An 18,357-nucleotide genomic window follows, 5' to 3' on the forward strand; every position below is an offset into this window, starting at 1 on the left:
GCAACAGGCGTGAATGGCAGGTTTTAAAAAATTCATTCATGGGACATGGGCGTCGCTGGCTGGCCAGCATTTATTGCCCATCCATAGTTGCCCGTGTTCAGAGGGCAATGAGAGTCAACCACATTGCTGTGGCTCTGGAGTCATGTAGGCCAGACTGGATAAGGATGGCTAAATTGTTCTGAGATCGCGTACAAACCGACTCAAGGACAGCTTCTTCCCTGCTGCGATCACGTGTGAGGGATGTGGGAATGGGGTCCCTCTCTCTGTTGTTCTTGTCCCATTTCCCCCTGCCCGTTCCCCCATGCTCACTGACTCACCCTGCCTCCCAGGCATTCTAAAGAGAATTCTAAAATTCTCATCCTTGTTACACTCCCGCCCCCATCTCTGTAATCTCCTCCAGCCCCTCCATCCCTCCGACATATCCACACTCCCCTCATTCTCCGCGTGTGCGATCCTAATTTAACTCCACCATTGCTGGCCACACCACAGCTGAATAGACCCTAAACTCCGGAATTCCCTTATTCACAGAATCCTACAGTGCAGAAGAAGGCCCATCGAGTCTGCACCGATCACAATCCCACCCAGGCCATATCTCCATAACCCCATGCATTTACCCCAGCTAGTCCTCCTGACACTCAGGGGCAATTTAGCACGGCCAATCAACCTGACCCACACATCTTTGGACTGTGGGAGGAAACCGGAGCGCCCGGAAGAAACCCATGCAGACACGGGGAGAACGTGCAGACTCCGCACAGACAGTGACCCGAGCCGGGAACTGAACCCGGTCCCTGGTGCTGTGAGGCAGCAGTGCTAACCACTGTGCCATCGTGCCGCTCCTTCTTAAACCTACTTACCTTTCTACGCCACGTTCCGTCTTTGAGATTCTCCTTCAATTCTACCTCATCTACCGAGTTGTTAGTCACTTCCGAATAGCACCTTGTGTGGTTCAGTGCCAGGCTTTGTTTGATAAGGCTCGTGTGCCAGCACCGCAGAGTGACTATATTAATGTGGGTTGCGGTGTTTTGTACTCAGTGCTTGGGCAAGGTTGACTGATACCCGACCTCCCCGGTGCAGCTCAAGTGCATGTCGAATTGAGGCTGAAGGCGCAATCACAGGGGAGGCAATGGCCTAGTGGTATTAATCTATTAATTTAATCTATTAAGGACTATTAATCCAGAAACTCAGCTAATGTTCTGGGGACGCGGATTCAAATCCCGCCACGGCAGCTGATGGAATTTGAATTCAATAAAAAATATCTGAGAAAAAATACCAAAGAATCTACTGATGGCCATGAAACCATTGTCGGAAAAACCCATCTGGTTTCATTAATGTCCTTTAGGGAAGGGAATCTTAGATTTGATTTTATTATTGTCACATGTATTGGGATACAGTGAAAAGTATTGTTTCTTACGCACTATACAAACAAAGCATACCGTTCATAGAGTACATAGAGGAGTGGGAAAGGAGAGGGTGCAGAATATAGTGTTACAGTCATAGCTAGGGTGTAGAGAAAGATCAGCTTAATATATGGTAGGTCCATTCAAAAGTCTGAACGCAGCAGGAAAGAAGCTGTTCTTGAGTCGATTTGTACGAATCTCAGACACTTTAGCCGTCAAAGAACAAAGAACAGTACAGCACAGGAAACAGGCCCTTCAGCCCTCCAAGCCTGTGCCGCTCCTTGGTCCAACTAGACCAATCGTTTGTATCCCTCCATTCCCAGGCTGCTCATGTGACTATCCAGGTAAGTCTTAAACGATGTCAGCGTGCCTGCCTCCACCACCCTACTTGGCAGCGCATTCCAGGCCCCCACCACCCTCTGTGTAAAAAACGTCCCTCTGATGTCTGAGTTATACTTCGCCCCTCTCAGCTTGAGCCCGTGACCCCTCGTGATCGTCACCTCCGACCTGGGAAAAAGCTTCCCACTGTTCACCCTATCTATACCCTTCATAATCTTGTATACCTCTATTAGATCTCCCCTCATTCTCCGTCTTTCCAAGGAGAACAACCCCAGTCTACCCAATCTCTCCTCATAGCTAAGACCCTCCATACCAGGCAACATCCTGGTAAACCTTCTCTGCGCTCTCTCCAATGCCTCCACGTCCTTCTGGTAGTGCGGCGACCAGAACTGGACGCAGTACTCCAAATGTGGAGCTGTATAGAACCAGCGTTCTATACAGCTGCATCATCAGACTCCAGCTTTTATACTCTATACCCCGTCCTATAAAGGCAAGCATACCATATGCCTTCTTCACCACCTTCTCCACCTGTGTTGCCACTTTCAAGGATTTGTGGACTTGCACACCTCGGTCCCTCTGTGTTTCTATACCCGTCCTTACCCGGTCGGGCCTACATGTGACACCCTGGACCCACTAAGTTGCCCCTTAGTGTCAGGAGGACTAGCTGGGGTAAATGCATGGGGTTATGGGGATGGGGCCTGGGGTGGGATTGTGATCGGTGCAGACTCGAGGGGCCTCCAGTTCTGCAATGTAGGACTCTCAACTACCCTCTGAACAAGGGCTGCTGGGGTTGGGCAATGACTGCTGGCCAGTCAGCGACATCCATATCCCATGAATAAATTTTTTTTAAAAACCTGCCGTTCACGCCACGCTGCCGCTCCAGCGAGGTCGGAGAATTTGGCGGACAGCCAAATCTCCGTTGACGGCAGCGGGATGGGAAAATCCCACCCCGCGTGAACGGTGATAAGATTCTGGCCTGAGATTTGAGCCTGGGCCTACTCAGTGAACGAAGGCCTCTCCTGTTCCAGCAATGGGGATGTCCCGAATGAACTGAGGCCCTTTCTCGCTGAAACAAAGAGAAGCCTTTAGAAGATAGCAGGAAACTTGGCTGCCAGTCAGTGAGGTCGTCAGGAAGCGACAGATGTGTTTCCTGCAACGTTTTTCATCACCAAAATCTCATCAATGAAACAAGTACACGTGACCAGCTTCAGGTGCTGTATCATTGGAATGGGACTTTTATTTTCCCCAATGAGATGTGAAGTGGCCCGGCCAGTAACTGATATCACAGTTGTTTTGAAAGCTCAAGGAAAAAAATTCAGAGGAAACTTCGACCAGTTTTGTTCTTTTTATATTGTACTTTCCACGTTTATTTTCTCCCCTTCGTTCGGCCCTCTCAGCCTGAGGGAAAGCTGCCTTGCGCTGGCTGCCTTATTTTGCTGTGGGGCAGTTGGCTCACCCCTACCCAATCGGCCATCTTTCCTGGGAAAGTGGCCTGTTTGATCCTGGAGGGCATCGAGGCTGATTCCTGGTCCTTTGAGGGATGTTTTAAAAAAAAATTATTTATTAGTCACAAGTAAGGCTTACATTAACACTGCAATGAAGTTACTGTGAAATTCCCCTAGTCGCAACAGTCCGGCACCTGTTTTGGGTCAATGCACCCTAACCAGCGCGTCTTTTGGACTGTGGGAGGAAACCGGAGCACCCGGAGGAAACCCACGCAGACACGGGGAGAATGTGCAAACTCCACACAGACAGTGACCCAAGCCGGGAATTGAACCCGGGTCCCTGGCGCTGTGAGGCAGCAGTGCCAACCACTGTGCCGCCGTGCCGCCCCTTGGGGTGGTTGGGGTGACTGCTGGGAAAATAAGGGAAATCTGGGTCAGGGAAGATCCCAGGGCTGGGCTGGGCTGCAGGTGGGTCGCCAATTAGTCCAATTGAGGCCCCAGTCAGGGGGCCATTTTGTGCAGGTGCTGTGGGCGGCACGGTGGCACAGTGGTTAGCGCCGCTGCCTCTCAGCGTCAGGGACCCGGGTTCGATTCCCGGCTTGGGTCACTGACTGTGTGGAGTTTGTATGTTCTCCCCGTGTCTGCGTGGGTTTCCTCCCACAGTCTGAAAGAGGTGCTGGTTAGGTGAATTGGCCATGCAAAATTCTCCCTCAGTGTACCCGAACAGGCGCCGGAGTGTGGTGACTAGAGGATTTTCACAGTAACTTCATTGCGATGTTAATATAAGCCTTACTAGTGACACTAATAAATCAAATTATTTTAGCAATGTCAGAGCAGCCTCCTCCACCTCCTCCGCACCGTCCCCAACCCCCTTCTCCCACCATGTGTGGGAGGCGGTCGTCTGGCAGCAGGTCAAGGGTCACTTGGAGGGCTCCGTACCCAATGACGGGTCACGGGGGTGAAAGGCCACTCTACCCCACCATTCCTACTGGCTCTGGGCCTCCAAGTTTCATGAAATCCTTGCACGCCACTGAGGTCATCTCCACGATGACATGCTCACACGGGCCCACCTCCCCCGGCAGCACCCACCTCTCAGGGACAGTTGGCCTGGCGTCACTGCGGATCCCCAGGACCACCAGCTTCAGGTGCCCCCTGCAGAGCGGCGAGCGCAGAAGCAGGCAGTTAGGAGGTCACCTCTCCCGAAAGCTCAGCCACAGGGCTGGGCCCCAAACGGCCTAGTAAGCTGCAGGAAAATCCAGCCTTTAACTTCCGGCCTTGGCCTACGTTCTGCAGTGGATTCCAGGAGCTGGGTTAGGAGTGAGAACCCTGTATTCTCCCTAAAACAGCAATGTTGCCGGGGGGTCACAGCACCTTAATGTCACCATGCAGCCAACTTTAATCATTCCTGTTCCCGAGAATGAAAAGCTTAACGTACGAGAAGTGTCTGAGGACTCTGGGTCTGTACTTGATGGAGTTTAGAAGGATGGAAGGGGGGGAAATCTCATTGAAACTCACAGAATACAGAAAGGCCTGGATAGAGTGGACGTGGGGAAGATGTATCCATTAGGAGAAGAGACTAGGATTCCGAGGACGCAGCCTCAGAGTAAAGGGACGACCCTTTAGAACTGAGATGAGGAGGAATTTCTTCAGCCAGAGGCTGGTGAATCTGTGGAATTCATTGCCACAGAGGGCTGTGAAGGCCAAGTCAGTGGGTGTATTTAAGCCAAAGATAAATAGGTTCTTGATTGGTAAGGGGATCAAAGGTTACGGGGAAAAGGCAGGAGAATGGGGTTGAGAAACTTATCAGCCATGATCGAATGGCGGGGTAGACTCAATGGGCCGAATGGCCTAATTCTGCTCCTATATCTTAGTGTCTTGCCATTAATGATCTGGTAACAGGGATGGAATTGGGTGGGGAACCAAACTCCCTTTGAAAGTAAATGTATGGATCTCTGTCGGTGAATGAGCCACATTTTCCTTTGTCCTAGAAGATGATGAAAAATTCAAAATAAACAGGAATGAGGGTGTCAGGTTTGGAACCGAGTACAAAGGCGAGCTTCTTGGTACTCTGGGCTATCTCGCGCTGACAGACTTTGCTCAGCAATAAAACCCAACTGCTGTGGATGACCCCTCCCTAAGTCTGGAGGAACACAGCACAAAGCCTTGCCTTGCTGTGACACTGCGGGGTTCCTTCGTAATGAGTTTATTGGCCTGCTTACAAGTATTGTTCCTTACAAAGCTTTGTGTGTGTTGCAGATAGACTGTATCAGAGGTGTGACGTCCAACTTTGCCGCAGGGGGGAGGGGGGGTGTCCAGAAGAGCCCACTACTGGCCAATGTCAGGCCACCTCCTGCCGCAGTGAAAACATGACGGGTTGCGTGGAAAATCCGACCCAATTTTCCACTTCCGCCCAAGTCAGTGGACTTCTGAATGGCTTGCCGCATTTTCCAGCCCCACGTCCTCCACGACAGAGCCACAAAATTCAGGCCAATGCCTCCATGCAACACCCCCTCAGCACTGCACTGGTGCATCAGCCTTGCTTCTTGTGTTCAACCCCGGGCTGGAATTTTCCAGCCCTTCACACCGGCGGGATCTTCCAGTCCCGTCACTGAGAAGGGAGGTTTCAATGACTCGCTGGTCTCTCCGTGGGGAAACCCTGGAAAAGCCACGGGAAAATTCCGGTTCCGGAGTGGGACTTGAACCCAGAACCTTCTCAAGTGCAACTGGGGAAGGACGTTGAATGCTGGTCTAGCCAGCGATGCCCGCATCCCAGGAATGAATAAATATAAACAAAAATCCTTGTGATTCAGAGGTAAGTTACCAACGGAGCCACAATTGATGCACAGGTGATACACAGGGGTGGCACAGTGGTTAGCACTGCTGCCTCACAGCAGCAGGGACCCGGGTTCGATTCCCGGCTTGGGTGACTGTGTGGAGTCTGCACATTCTCCCCGTGTCTGCCTGGGTTTCCTCCGGGTGCTCCGGCTTCCCTCCACAGTCTGAAAGATGTGCTGGTTAGGTGCATTGACCATACTGTGATACAACCAGAAAGAATGCTTTCTATGGCGCATCATACAGCTTAATTTTACCCTCTTAGAGGGATAGGCAACATCTGCTGTGCTCTCCTGTATGATTTCAAAATGGATCTCTCATAGCTGTGTTGGGAGATTTAAAGTGGATTTCCTGTTCCTTTGTATGTTGCTTCTTCTGCAGACTGTCTGGACAGCACGGTGGCACAGTGATTAGCACTGCTGCCTCAGAGCCAGGGACCCGGGTTCGATTCCCAGCCTGGGTCACTGTCTGTGTGGAGTCGGCAAGTTCTCCCCGTGTCTGCATGGGTTTCCTCCGGGTGCTCCGGTTTCCTCCCACACAGTCCGAAAGACGTGCTGGGTTAGGTGCATTGGCCATACTAAATTCTCTCTCAGAGTACCCGAACAGGCGCCGGATTGTGACGACTGGGGGATTTTCACAGTAACTTCATTGCAGTGTTAATGTCAGCCTACTTGTGAGACTAACAAATAAACTTCAAAAATGAAGGTAGGCAGGCAACATTAACGTACATGAGGGTGAGGCGAGGGGAGGGTGGGGATAGCTGTGGAAGGGAGAAACATTTAAGTTCAAGCTTTCAATTTGTATTTGAACTGAAGAATCTTCCCACATTCTCTCTGACAAACTGTACCAACCTGAAGTGAAGGTTCACTGTGTTTGAGGGCAAACTGCCAATGGCAGCTCCTACCACTGGGATGGGGATTTGTTTTTTTCAGTGCGTTGACAACCCTTGTCCCTGAGGTAGGAGCTACTGTTCCGCCACTGCTTGTTTCATTGGCTTGTGTGGACAGAGGTTTGGAAACTACTGCAACTTTCAGTCTACCTAAAAACCAGCGGCCCCAAATTGTCGTTAGATAGCTGGGCAGCCAATCAATCTGCCTTCTCCATGTAGGGCGGCACGGTGGCACAGTGGTCAGCACTGCTGCCTCACAGCGTCAGGGACCTGGGTTCAATTCCGGCCTCGGGTGACTGTCTGTGTGGAGTTTGCACGTTCTCCCCGTGTCTGCGTGGGTTTCCTCCGGGTGCTCCGGTTTCCTCCCACAGTCTGAAAGCTGTGCTGGTTAGGGTGAACAGGCGCCGCCGGAGTGTGGCGACGAGGGGAATTTCACAGTAACTTCATTGCAGTGTTAATATGAGCCTTTGCTTGTGACGAATAAATAAACTTTAAACTTCATCGCAAGCTCCAACAATTCGACATCACTCGACCCAAAACCATAAAATCCCGCCCAAGGACTATGGACTTTTCCATGGTCCACCCCTCGCCTGCTCCAGTTCCCGTGGCGGGGGGAATGGTAAAATTCTGGCCCTTGATTTGATTTGATAGAAACATAGAAGATCGGAGCAGGAGGAGGCCATTCGGCCCTTCAAGCCTGCTCCGCCATTCATCGCAATCATGGCTGATCGTCCAACTCAATGGCCTAATCCTGCTTTTTCCCATAACTTTTGATCCCATTCACCCCAAGTGCTATATCCAGCCGCCTCTTGAATGAAATTTGATTTATTATTGTCACATGTATTGGGATACAGTGAAAAGTATTGTTTCTTGTGCGCTTTACAGACAATGCATACCGTTCATAGAGTACATAGGGAAGAAGGAAAGGATGCAGATTACAGTCACAGCTAGGGTGTAGAGAAAAATCAGCTTAATATGTGATAGGTCCATTCAAACGTCTGACAGCAGCAGGGAAGAAGCTGTTCTTGAGTCGGTTGGTACGTGATCTCAGACTTTTGTATCTTTTTCCTGACGGAAGAAGGTGGAAGAGAGAATGTCCGGGGTCTATGGGGTCCTTAATTATGCTGGCTGCTTTACCGAGGCAGTGGGAAGTGTAGACAGAGTCACTGGATGGGAGGCTGGTTTGAGTGATGGACTGGGCTTCGTTCACAACCCTTTGTAGTTCCTTGTGGTCTTGGGCAGAGCAGGAGCCATACCAAGCTGTGATACAACCAGAAAGAATGCTTTCTATGGCACATCATACAGCTTAATTTCACCCTCTCGGAGGGATAGGTAACAACTGCTATTCTGTCCAGTCTAACTTCAAAATGGATCTATCATTATTGTATTGGGAGATTTAAAGTGTATTTCCTGTTCCTTTGTATTTTGCTTCTTCTGCAGACTATGTCTGGGCAGCATGGCGGCACGGTGGTTAGCACTGCTGCCTCACAGCGCCAGGGACCCGGGTTCGATTCCCAACTTAGGTCACTGTCTGTGCAGAGTCTGCACATTCTCCCCGTGTCTGCGTGGGTTTCCTCCGGGTGCTCCAGTTCCCTCCCACAGTCCAAAAGACGTGCTGGTTAGGGTGCATTGGCCACGCTAAATTCTCCCTCAGTGTACCCAAACTGGCGCCAGAGTGTGGCAACTAGGGGATTTTCGCAGTAACTTCATTCCAGTGTTAATGTAAGCCTACTTGTGACACCAATAAATAAATAAACTCAACGTGGCAGGGGCAGGTGCATAGACTCGGAATGAGGGGGACGTGGGAGGGAATGTGGCAGCATCTCTACACTACCCACCCCTGGGACCCATATTGCAAAAAAAAATGTTATTGTCGTAATTCAAAATAATTTAAAAATACTCCTGCCTTTCCTTTGGAGTCCAGGCCATCTTCCAGCATCTCATTTGAATCCGGGTCTCTTTAAGAGGGCAACATGAGCAGGATAAAAGCAAATTACTGCGGATGCTGGAATCTCCCGGGCGGGGGGGTTGGAATGAGGCATTTAAGAGGGCATTAATCATTTGACTCATTGGTAGTTGGTAGGTGAGTGGGCAGCTCAATGCCACTCTTGCCACTGGTTGAACCAGACTGGGGGGGTGGAGGGGGAGGCAGATTCGTGATGGATAGGTCGCCCACAGGATCTAATATGCCCCTTCCCCCCCCCCCCCCCCCGACACAACTCCCCTGCCTTCAAATCTATGGGCAGGGGAGGGTTAAGCCCTGCTCTATGTTGCTAAACCAGCAGTCTGGAGGCCAATGGAACGCTGGCCTTGAAATCTGGAGGGCTGGAGCATAAGGACACAGAAGTTATGCTGCAGTTACACAAACCCCGATTAGACCCTACTTAGAGTCACTGTGAGCACCGCACCTTAGGAAGGAGTTATGGGTCCTGGAGGGAGTGAGCGTAGGTTTACCAGAATGATACCTGGAATTCAAGGGTTAAGATACGAGGAGACATTATGCAAATTAGGCCTATTTTCTCTAGAATTTAGAAGTCTAAGCGTGATTCAAAGTCTTCACGATATCAACAGGAAAAGGCAGGGTAGATGAAGATAAGCTATCAACCCTGGTTGGCGATTCTAGAACTAGGGGGCTGGTCTCATTAGGGGTGGACTGTTCAGGACAGATGTCAGGAAGCACTTCTACACACGAAGGGTGACAAAGGGTTGGAACTCTTCCACAAACAGCAAGCAATACTAGATCAGTTGCTAATTTTAAGTCTGAGGTAGATACATTTTTGTTAAGCAAAGGTATTCAGGGATATGGGCCAAAGACAGGTATATATGGAGTTAGGCCACAGATCAGCCCTGATCTCAGAATGGTGGGACAGTCTCGAGGGGCTGAATGGTCTACTCCTGTTCCTATGGAGGAGTGAACCAGAGACTTAAGTTCAAATGCCACTGTAACGCCACTTGCGGGGAATTTAATTTCAATTAATTAAATACATTTGGAATTAAAAAACCACAGACCGGTAATGGTAACTATGCAACTATCATTGATTGTGATTAAAAGCCCATCACTAATATCCCTTTAGGGAAGGAAATCTGCCGTCCTTACCTGGTCTGGCCTACATGTGACTCCAGAGCCACAGCAATGTGGTTGACTCTCAACTGCTCTGAAATGGCCCAGCAAGTCACTCAGTCGCATAGAATCCCTACAGTGCAGAAGGAGACCATTCAGCTTATTGAGTCTGCACCGACCACAATCCCACCCACGCCCTATCCCCATAACCCCACATATTTACCCTGCTGATCCCCCTGACACTAAGGGTCAATTTTAGCATGGCCAATTAAGCTAACCCAGACATCTTTGGACTGTGGGAGGAAACCGGAGCAACCCGGAGGAAACCCACGCAGACACGGGGAGAACGTGCAAACTCCACACAGACAGTGACCCGAGCTGGGAATCGAACCCGGGTCCCTGGCGCTGTGAGGCAGCGGTGCTGACCACTGTGCCACCGTGCCATCCATAAAGATAGAGATGGGCAATAAATGTTGGCCTTGCCAGCAACCGCCCACATCCTGTGAATGAATATGAAGAAAATAATATCTCCTTGGGAATGGGAGTAAAATCTGTTCACCGGCCAGCCTCTTTCACCAGGGTGAAGCCGTCAGAAACCTAATGAGAGCCATGGCTAAGGGCCAGAGCGTTTAGCCTGAGGCTCTTTGTGCAATCTCAATGGACTGATCTTCACAAGATGGTTCCTGTATAATGGCTCGCGCCTCAGTCTAACTGGTCCAGTTGGTTGTCAGAAGCAGCTGACGTGACACTATTTACTGAATGACGGAAAGGCACTCTCATTCACAAAGACCCGAGTGCGGCAAGAAAGCTTCTTTACGGATGAAGAGCGCCATCGGCCTACCCAGTTCACGCTCTGCGGGGACACCCGCAGAATCCCCATCACAGGAATCTTTTACCTGCTCCCCGAATGATTCAGACACATCGGTCAGACCGGGTGAGGACAGAAGATTTCCTTCCCTAAAATTTAACTTCAGTTCAAATTCACAAATTTGGCGTGGTTGTGGTTAGATTTGAATTCATACTTCCGGCACGGTGGTTAGCGCCACTGCCTCACAGCGCCAGGGACCCGGGTTTGATTCCGGCCTCGGGTCACTGTCTGTGTGGAGTTTGCACGTTCTCCTTGAGTCTGCGTGGGTTTCCTCCGGGTGCTCCGGTTTCCTCCCACAGTCCAAAGATGTGCAGGTTAGGTGGATTGGCCATGCTAAATTGCCCCTTAGTGTCCCAGGATGTGTATGTTAGGTGGATTGGCCATGCTAAATTGCCCCTTAGTGTCCCGGGATGTGCCGGTTGGGGGGATTGGCCATGCTAAATTGCCCCTTAGTGTCCCAGGATGTGTATGTTAGGTGGGTTGGCCATGCTAAATTGCCCCTTAGTGTCCCAGGATGTGTAGGTTAGGTGGATTGACCATGCTAAATTGCCCCTTAGTGTCCCAGGATGTGTATGTTAGGTGGATTGGCCATGCTAAATTGCCCCTTAGTGTCCCAGGATGTGTATGTTAGGTGGGTTGGCCATGCTAAATTGCCCCTTAGTGTCCCAGGATGTGTATGTTAGGTGGGTTGGCCATGCTAAATTGCCCCTTAGTGTCCCAGGATGTGCAGGTTAGGTGGATTGGCCATGCTAAATTGCCCCTTAGTGTCCCGGGATGTGCAGGTTGGGGGGATTGGCCATGCTAAATTGCCCCTTAGTGTCCCAGGATGTGTATGTTAGGTGGATTGGCCATGCTAAATTGCCCCTTAGTGTCCCGGGATGTGCAGGTTGGGGGGATTGGCCATGCTAAATTGCCCCTTAGTGTCCCAGGATGTGTATGTTAGGTGGATTGACCATGCTAAATTGCCCCTTAGTGTCCCAGGATGTGTAGGTTAGGTGGATTGGCCATGCTAAATTGCCCCTTAGTGTCCCAGGATGTGCAGGTTAGGTGGATTGACCATGCTAAATTGCCCCTTAGTGTCCCAGGATGTGTAGGTTAGGAGGATTGGCCATGCTAAATTGCCCCTTAGTGTCCCAGGATGTGTAGGTTAGGTGGATTGACCATGCTAAATTGCCCCTTAGTGTCCCAGGATGTGCAGGTTAGGTGGATTGACCATGCTAAATTGCCCCTTAGTGTCCCAGGATGTGTAGGTTAGGAGGATTGGCCATGCTAAATTGCCCCTTAGTGTCCCAGGATGTGTAGGTTAGGTGCATTGGCCATGCTAAATTGCCCCTTAGTGTCCCAGGATGTGTAGGTTAGGTGGATTGACCATGCTAAATTGCCCCTTAGTGTCCCAGGATGTGTAGGTTAGGAGGATTGGCCATGCTAAATTGCCCCTTAGTGTCCCAGGATGTGCAGGTTGGGGGGATTGGCCATGCTGAATTGCCCCTTAGTGCCCCGGGATGTGCAGGTTGGGGGGATTGGCCATGCTAAATTGCCCCTTAGTGTCCCAGGATGTGTAGGTTAGGGGGATTGGCCATGCTAAATTGCCCCTTAGTGTCCCGGGATGTGCAGGTTGGGGGGATTGGCCATGCTAAATTGCCCCTTAGTGTCCCGGGATGTGCAGGTTGGGGGGATTGGCCGCCTCAGCGAGGTCCCCGGAGGAGGAGGTTGCCGGTGCAGGTTGTAGTCAAATTGTTTTTTTGGCACAGTCTGCTCTGGGAGCAGGATCCACCTGAAAAACTGCACACCTCAATCAGGGGCGCCCATCTCCAGCTGAACACACAGCACACCACACCCATCTCTGACTGTTTCTTGTTGCAAATAATACACACTGAAAATGTCCAACTCTGCAAACGTTTCTGAACGATTGCAGGGCAGGGTGGGAGAGAAAGAGGAGGGAGCGAAGCAGGAATTGCGGGAGATGTGTCCCCCATGACTGAAAATTGCTGACCTTGTCCCCTGCCTCTCCCAAGCTGAGCTCAATCGCTGGAGGAAGTGTGAAGCAGGGAAAGGCTGGAATTTTTCAGTCTGTCTCCTGGCCTCCCGAGGCTTTGGAGACCAGGACGGCTCCCTCAGGAAGAGGAGAAAGACGGGGAGGTCGTGTTCCGCACAGGCCTGAGGCCTTCCCTGCCTTCAGTTCCAGTCTAGGCCGTCCTCCACAACTGTGGCCCAGCTGCTGAATGCTTTTTTTAAACTTTTTAAAAAGTTGGCGAGAGGGCACCTCCGTTTCGAGGCCCCTAAGCTTCAAGAGTCCACCCACAGCCCTTAGTGAGCCCATCCTCTGGCCCCTAATCAGCCAATTGGGGGATAACCGCTCGCTGGGTGGCACGGTGGTTAGCGCGGCTGCCTCACGGCGCCAGGGACCCGAGTTCAATCCGAGCCTCGGGTGACTGTCTGTGTGGAGTTTTGCACATTCTCCCCGTGTCTGCGTGGGTTTCCTCCGGGTGCTTCGGTTTCCTCCCACTGTCCAAAGATGTGCAGGTTAGGCGGATTGGCCATGCTAAAATTGCCCCTTAGTGTCCCGGGATGTGTAGATTATGAGGATTAACCATGGTAAATGTGTGGGGTTACGGGGAAAGGGTGGGGCTTGAGGCCTGGATGCTCTGTCGGAGAGTCAGGGCAGACCCGATGGGCTGAACGGCCTGCTCTACACTGTAGGGATTCTATGATCCCCACATGGTGTAGTCTTCTGACCCTCAGGCCAGAAAAATCCCACCCGGGGCTTCAGAAGCCTGTTGGCCTTTCTACAGGATCCTAAGTTGTGGGCCGCTACTTGTAGAAATTCTCAGTTTGGAGGGGTCCTGTGATCCTCATCAAAAAGGTTAACGAGCAGCATCGCTGATGTGGGTCTTTGGGCTTGTCCAGGTGGAAACTAAAGGATTGTGCAGAGTTGCGTCAGACAAGTGTCAGCCATTGGGTTTGAACACAAGAGACTTTGAGAGAGGGAACAAAGAACAAACAAAGAACAATACAGCACAGGAACAGGCCCTTCGGCCCTCCAAGCCCGCGCCGCTCCTTGGTCCAAACTAGACCATTCTTTTGTATCCCTCCATTCCCACTCCGTTCCTATGGCTGTCTAGATAAGTCTTAAACGTTCCCAGTGTGTCCGCCTCCACCACCTTGCCTGGCAGCGCATTCCAGGCCCCCACCACCCTCTGTGTAAAATATGTCCTTCTGATATCTGTGTTAAACCTCCCCCGCCCTTCACCTTGAACCTATGACCCCCTCGTGAACGTCACCACCGACCTGGGGAAAAGCCTCCCACCGTTCACCCTATCTATGCCTTTCATAATTTTATACACCTCTATTAAGTCTCCCCTCATCCTCCGTCTTTCCAGGGAGAACAACCCCAGTTTCCCCAATCTCTCCTCATAACTAAGCCCCTCCATACCAGGCAACATCCTGGTAAACCTCCTCTGTACTCTCTCCAAAGCCTCCACGTCCTTCTGGTAGTGTGGCGACCAGAACTGGACGCAGTATTCCAAATGCGGCCGAACCAACGTTCTATACATCTGCAACAGGGAGAGGGAGCTAATTTTTTTATTTATTCATGGGACATGGGCGTCACTGGCTGGCCAGCATTTATTGTCCATCCCTAGTTGCCCTTGAACTGAGTGTCTTGCTGGGCCATTTCAGAGGGCAGTTGAGAGTCAACCACATTGCTGTGGCTCTGGAGTCACATGTAGACCAGACCAGGTAAGGACAGCAGAATTCCTTCCCTAAAGGACATTAGTGGGCGGCACTGTGGCACAGTGGTTAGCACTGCTGCTTCACAGCTCCAGTGACCTGGGTTCGATTCCCGGCTTGGGTCACTGTCTGTGTGGAGTTTGCACATTCTCCTCGTGTCTGCGTGGGTTTCCTCCGGGTGCTCCGGTTTCCTCCCACAGTCCAAAGATGTGCGGGTTAGGTTGATTGGCCATGCTACAAAATTGCCCCTTAGTGTCCTGAGATGCGTAGGTTAGAGGGATTAGCGGGTAAATATGTCGGGATATGGGGGTAGGGCCTGGGTGGGATTGTGGTCGGTGCAGACTCGATGGGCTGAATGGCCTCTTTCTGCACTGTATGTTTTCTATGATTCTATGATAGTGAACCAGATGCGTCTTTCTCACAATCGACCATGGTTTCATGGTCATCAGTAGATCCTTAATTCCGGATTTTAAAAAATTCAATTCAAATTCCACCATCTGCCGTGTCCCCAGAACATTAGCTGAGTTTCATAGATGAATAATCTAACGATAATGCCACGAGGCCATCACCTCCCCCTCATGGGCAAGTCACACTCAAACTCCTTATATATATATATATATATATAATTTAAAGTGGAACGTGAAGATGATGAGAGGTTTTTCCTGCGACTCTGCCAAATTAAGTCTCTAAGAAGACCCAAAGGCAACAATACTTTAAAGGAAAATCTACCTTCATTGTGCAATACTTTGCCATGGCAACACACGATGAATTGAGTAAGAGCTGCAGTTCCCCCCCCCACCCCCCTCCCTCCCTCTGGCGTATCAGGTGGTTTGAGTGTTTGCTACTCATTGTTGGCGACCTCTGCCTTTGTGATTTATTATTCAAAGCGCGTTTCAAGCCTGGGCCTATTGTGTAAGAATTCCTCCAACCTCCCTTCCCATGCCGTACGCAGGCTGGCATGGCCCCCGCTTCACCCAGTATCAAGCGTTGGGTAAATGAGGCCACTCTTGATTATCGTGGCATCCATGCCAGTCACACCACAGGCCTCGTAATCTCCGTGGTCGCTGCTGGTTTGTTGACGGGTTGGCCGACTGAGCCAATCACCCGCCATCCCCACAGGCCCGAATGCAGCGACGGGATTGGCCGGGTGGGAGAGTGTGCAGGGCATCGATTGGCCAGACCAGGAGGGGGGGGGGGGGAAGAAACACAAACACCTTTGGAATGTAGAATGGATGCAGGAATTGCTGGAAACACTCAGCGCGTTGGGCAGCATCTGTGGAGGAATGGGGTGAATGTGTCGTCGGAACTGGAAAAGATGCAACTGGGGTTTCTTTTTTAAAAGACCGGGAAGGAAAGGTCTTGCATTCAGATGGCGCCTGCCACGCCCATCGGACGTCTCCAACCACTTCCCAGCCAATGAAGTACTTTTTGAAGTGCAGTCACTGTTGCGGTGTAGGAAACAGTGCAGCTAATTTATACACAGCAAGATCCCACAAAGCGCAATGCGGTAACCATCAGGCCGCCTTCAGGCTTTCATCACGACCCCGATTCTGGGAGGTGGGCGGGGTGGGGGTCGGGTTTGAGAGTGAAATGTCCGAGTGGAAACATAATGAAACCTGATGTCTGGGGACCGAGGTTTTTTTTAGGTTCTGCTGCCAGGCACTTGAAGGTGCTTCCCAGATACAGTTTGCTGCATTAGTTTAATCTCATTGAGCCTGTACTGTTCTGCAGCACCTATCGGAAGCTCGTTACGAGCACCCGCCCGCACTCTCACTTCTTTCGAGCAGAGAATTATTAATATGACAGACAGCTCTGGAGGGAACTCGAGGACTTCACAGAGGCTTCCCACACCGTGATCACCCAGCCTGTGTTTGGTCTGTGTTTGGGGGCGGCACAGTGGTTAGCACTGCTGCCTCACAGCGCCAGGGAGCCGGCTCCGATTCCGGCCTCGGGTCACTGTCTTTGTGGAGTCTGCCCGTGTCTGCATGGGTTTCTTCCAAGTGCTCCGGTTTATTCCCACGCTCCAAAGATGTACAGGTTAGGTGGATTGGCCATGCTAAATTGCCCCTTAATGTCCAAAAGATGTGTAGGTTAGATGGATTGGCCATGGTAAATGTGTGGGGTTACGGGGGTGGGGTGATTTGATTTGATTTATTATTGTCACGTGTATTGGGACACAGTGAAAAGTATTGTTTCTTGCACGCTATACTGACAAAGCATACCGTTCATAGAGTACATAGGGGAGAAGGAAAGGAGAGGGTGCAGAATGTAGTGTTACAGTCACAGCTCGGGTGTAGAGAAAGATCAACTTAATAGAAGGTAGATCCATTCAAAAGTCTGATGGCAGCAGGGAAGAAGCTGTTCTTGAGTTGGTTGGTACGTGACCTCAGACTTTTGTATCTTTTTCCCAAGGGAAAAAGGTGGAAGAGAGTAGCCGGAATTCTACCGCCTTGCCCGTCACGGAATCGGAGCAGGCGAAGGGCGGACAGTGGAAATATCCAATGACCTCAGGCAGGATTTTCTGGTCTCGCTCAAGCAGGACTGTAAAATTCCGTCCACTATGTCCGGATGTGGGGTGGGCCTGGGTAAGATACTCTTTCAGAGAGTCTGTGCAGGCCCGATTGGCTTCCTTTTGCATGGGAGGCATTCTATGGTTCTATCTCCTTACTATCAGGCCTTGTGGCAGCTTACAGAGCTTGTGGTGTGGGTGTTCTGTCACTGGGGGAAAATCGAGGCCTTTATACCTCTGCAAAAATGGGCAGCAGGACAAACTGACTGTCCCAGTCTTGAAAGGGTGGCACAGTGGTTAGCACTGCTGCCTCACAACTCCAGGGACCTGGGTTCGATTCCCGGCTTGGGTCACCGCCTGTATAGAGTCTGCACATTCTCCCCGTGTCTGCGTGGGTTTCCTCCGGGTGCTCCGGTTTCCCCCCACAGTCCAAAGATGTGCGGGTTAGGTTGATTGGCCATGCTAAATTGCTCCTTAGAGGGTTAGAGGGACACTAAGGGGCAATGTTGGGTTACGGCGATAGGGCCTGGGGAGGGATTGTTGTCGGTGCATTCTGGATGGGCCGAATGACCTCCTTCTGCACTGCAGGGTTTCTTTCTAATAGCTGCTTGGCGTGGGTCTAGTGGTTTCACTAAAATGGTACCCGGCGCACAACCCCTGCCCGTGATAAACCTGAACCTTCCCACTCTTGTATTTTGCATCTGGGATCTGTGTTTAAACCTCTGCTGTGCCTCCAGGACAAACTGTGGTTTCACTGTCCCTGCCCTTCCTTTTGTCTGCAAGCCGTGTTGAAGATGTCTTTCTGCAAAGACTTGAATCAAATGAATGCTTTTAAGAAAAGTTAGCTTTGTTGAAAGAACGATTGCAATTGGAGTTAACGACGGAAGCATTTCAATGAGAAGGCTGGGGGGGGCTGGATGGATTAAAATAGCATTTTGGAAGTTTGCACGCACTTGTAAAAGGCCTCTGCAGCCCGGCCTGGGAAAGGGATCTGGGGGCTGAGCTGTCGAGAGTGCAAGCAGCAGAATCACGGGAGGGTTTGGAATGCAGTAGTTCAGTGCAACATGCCCTGACGTGCATGTGCCACCCAGGAGTCAGGCAGCAGGGAGCTAGCTACCTTCCCAATGTACCTGCTTCATCAGAATTCCCACCGTCCTGTTCACTCATGAATGCTCGGGTGGGGAGAAAAACAACAACTTGTATTTCTGTAGTGCTCTGAGTGTCACGAAAGGCTCCAAGGCCCTTCGCAGGAGCAGTACTATCCCATGTTTCTTTAGAAGGAACTCTT

General features: G+C 50.9%; 1 protein-coding gene across 1 annotated transcript in view; it reads left to right on the forward strand.

Annotated features, from left to right (window-relative positions):
* Positions 1–18,357, forward strand: part of LOC144487692 (ras-responsive element-binding protein 1-like) — a gene marked incomplete at its 3' end in the record, with an annotated part of 71,004 nt that overhangs the window by 42,255 nt on the left and 10,392 nt on the right. The window lies entirely within an intron of this gene.

The sequence above is a fragment of the Mustelus asterias genome, unplaced genomic scaffold (assembly GCF_964213995.1).
Source record: "Mustelus asterias unplaced genomic scaffold, sMusAst1.hap1.1 HAP1_SCAFFOLD_979, whole genome shotgun sequence".
Lineage (NCBI taxonomy): Eukaryota > Metazoa > Chordata > Chondrichthyes > Carcharhiniformes > Triakidae > Mustelus > Mustelus asterias.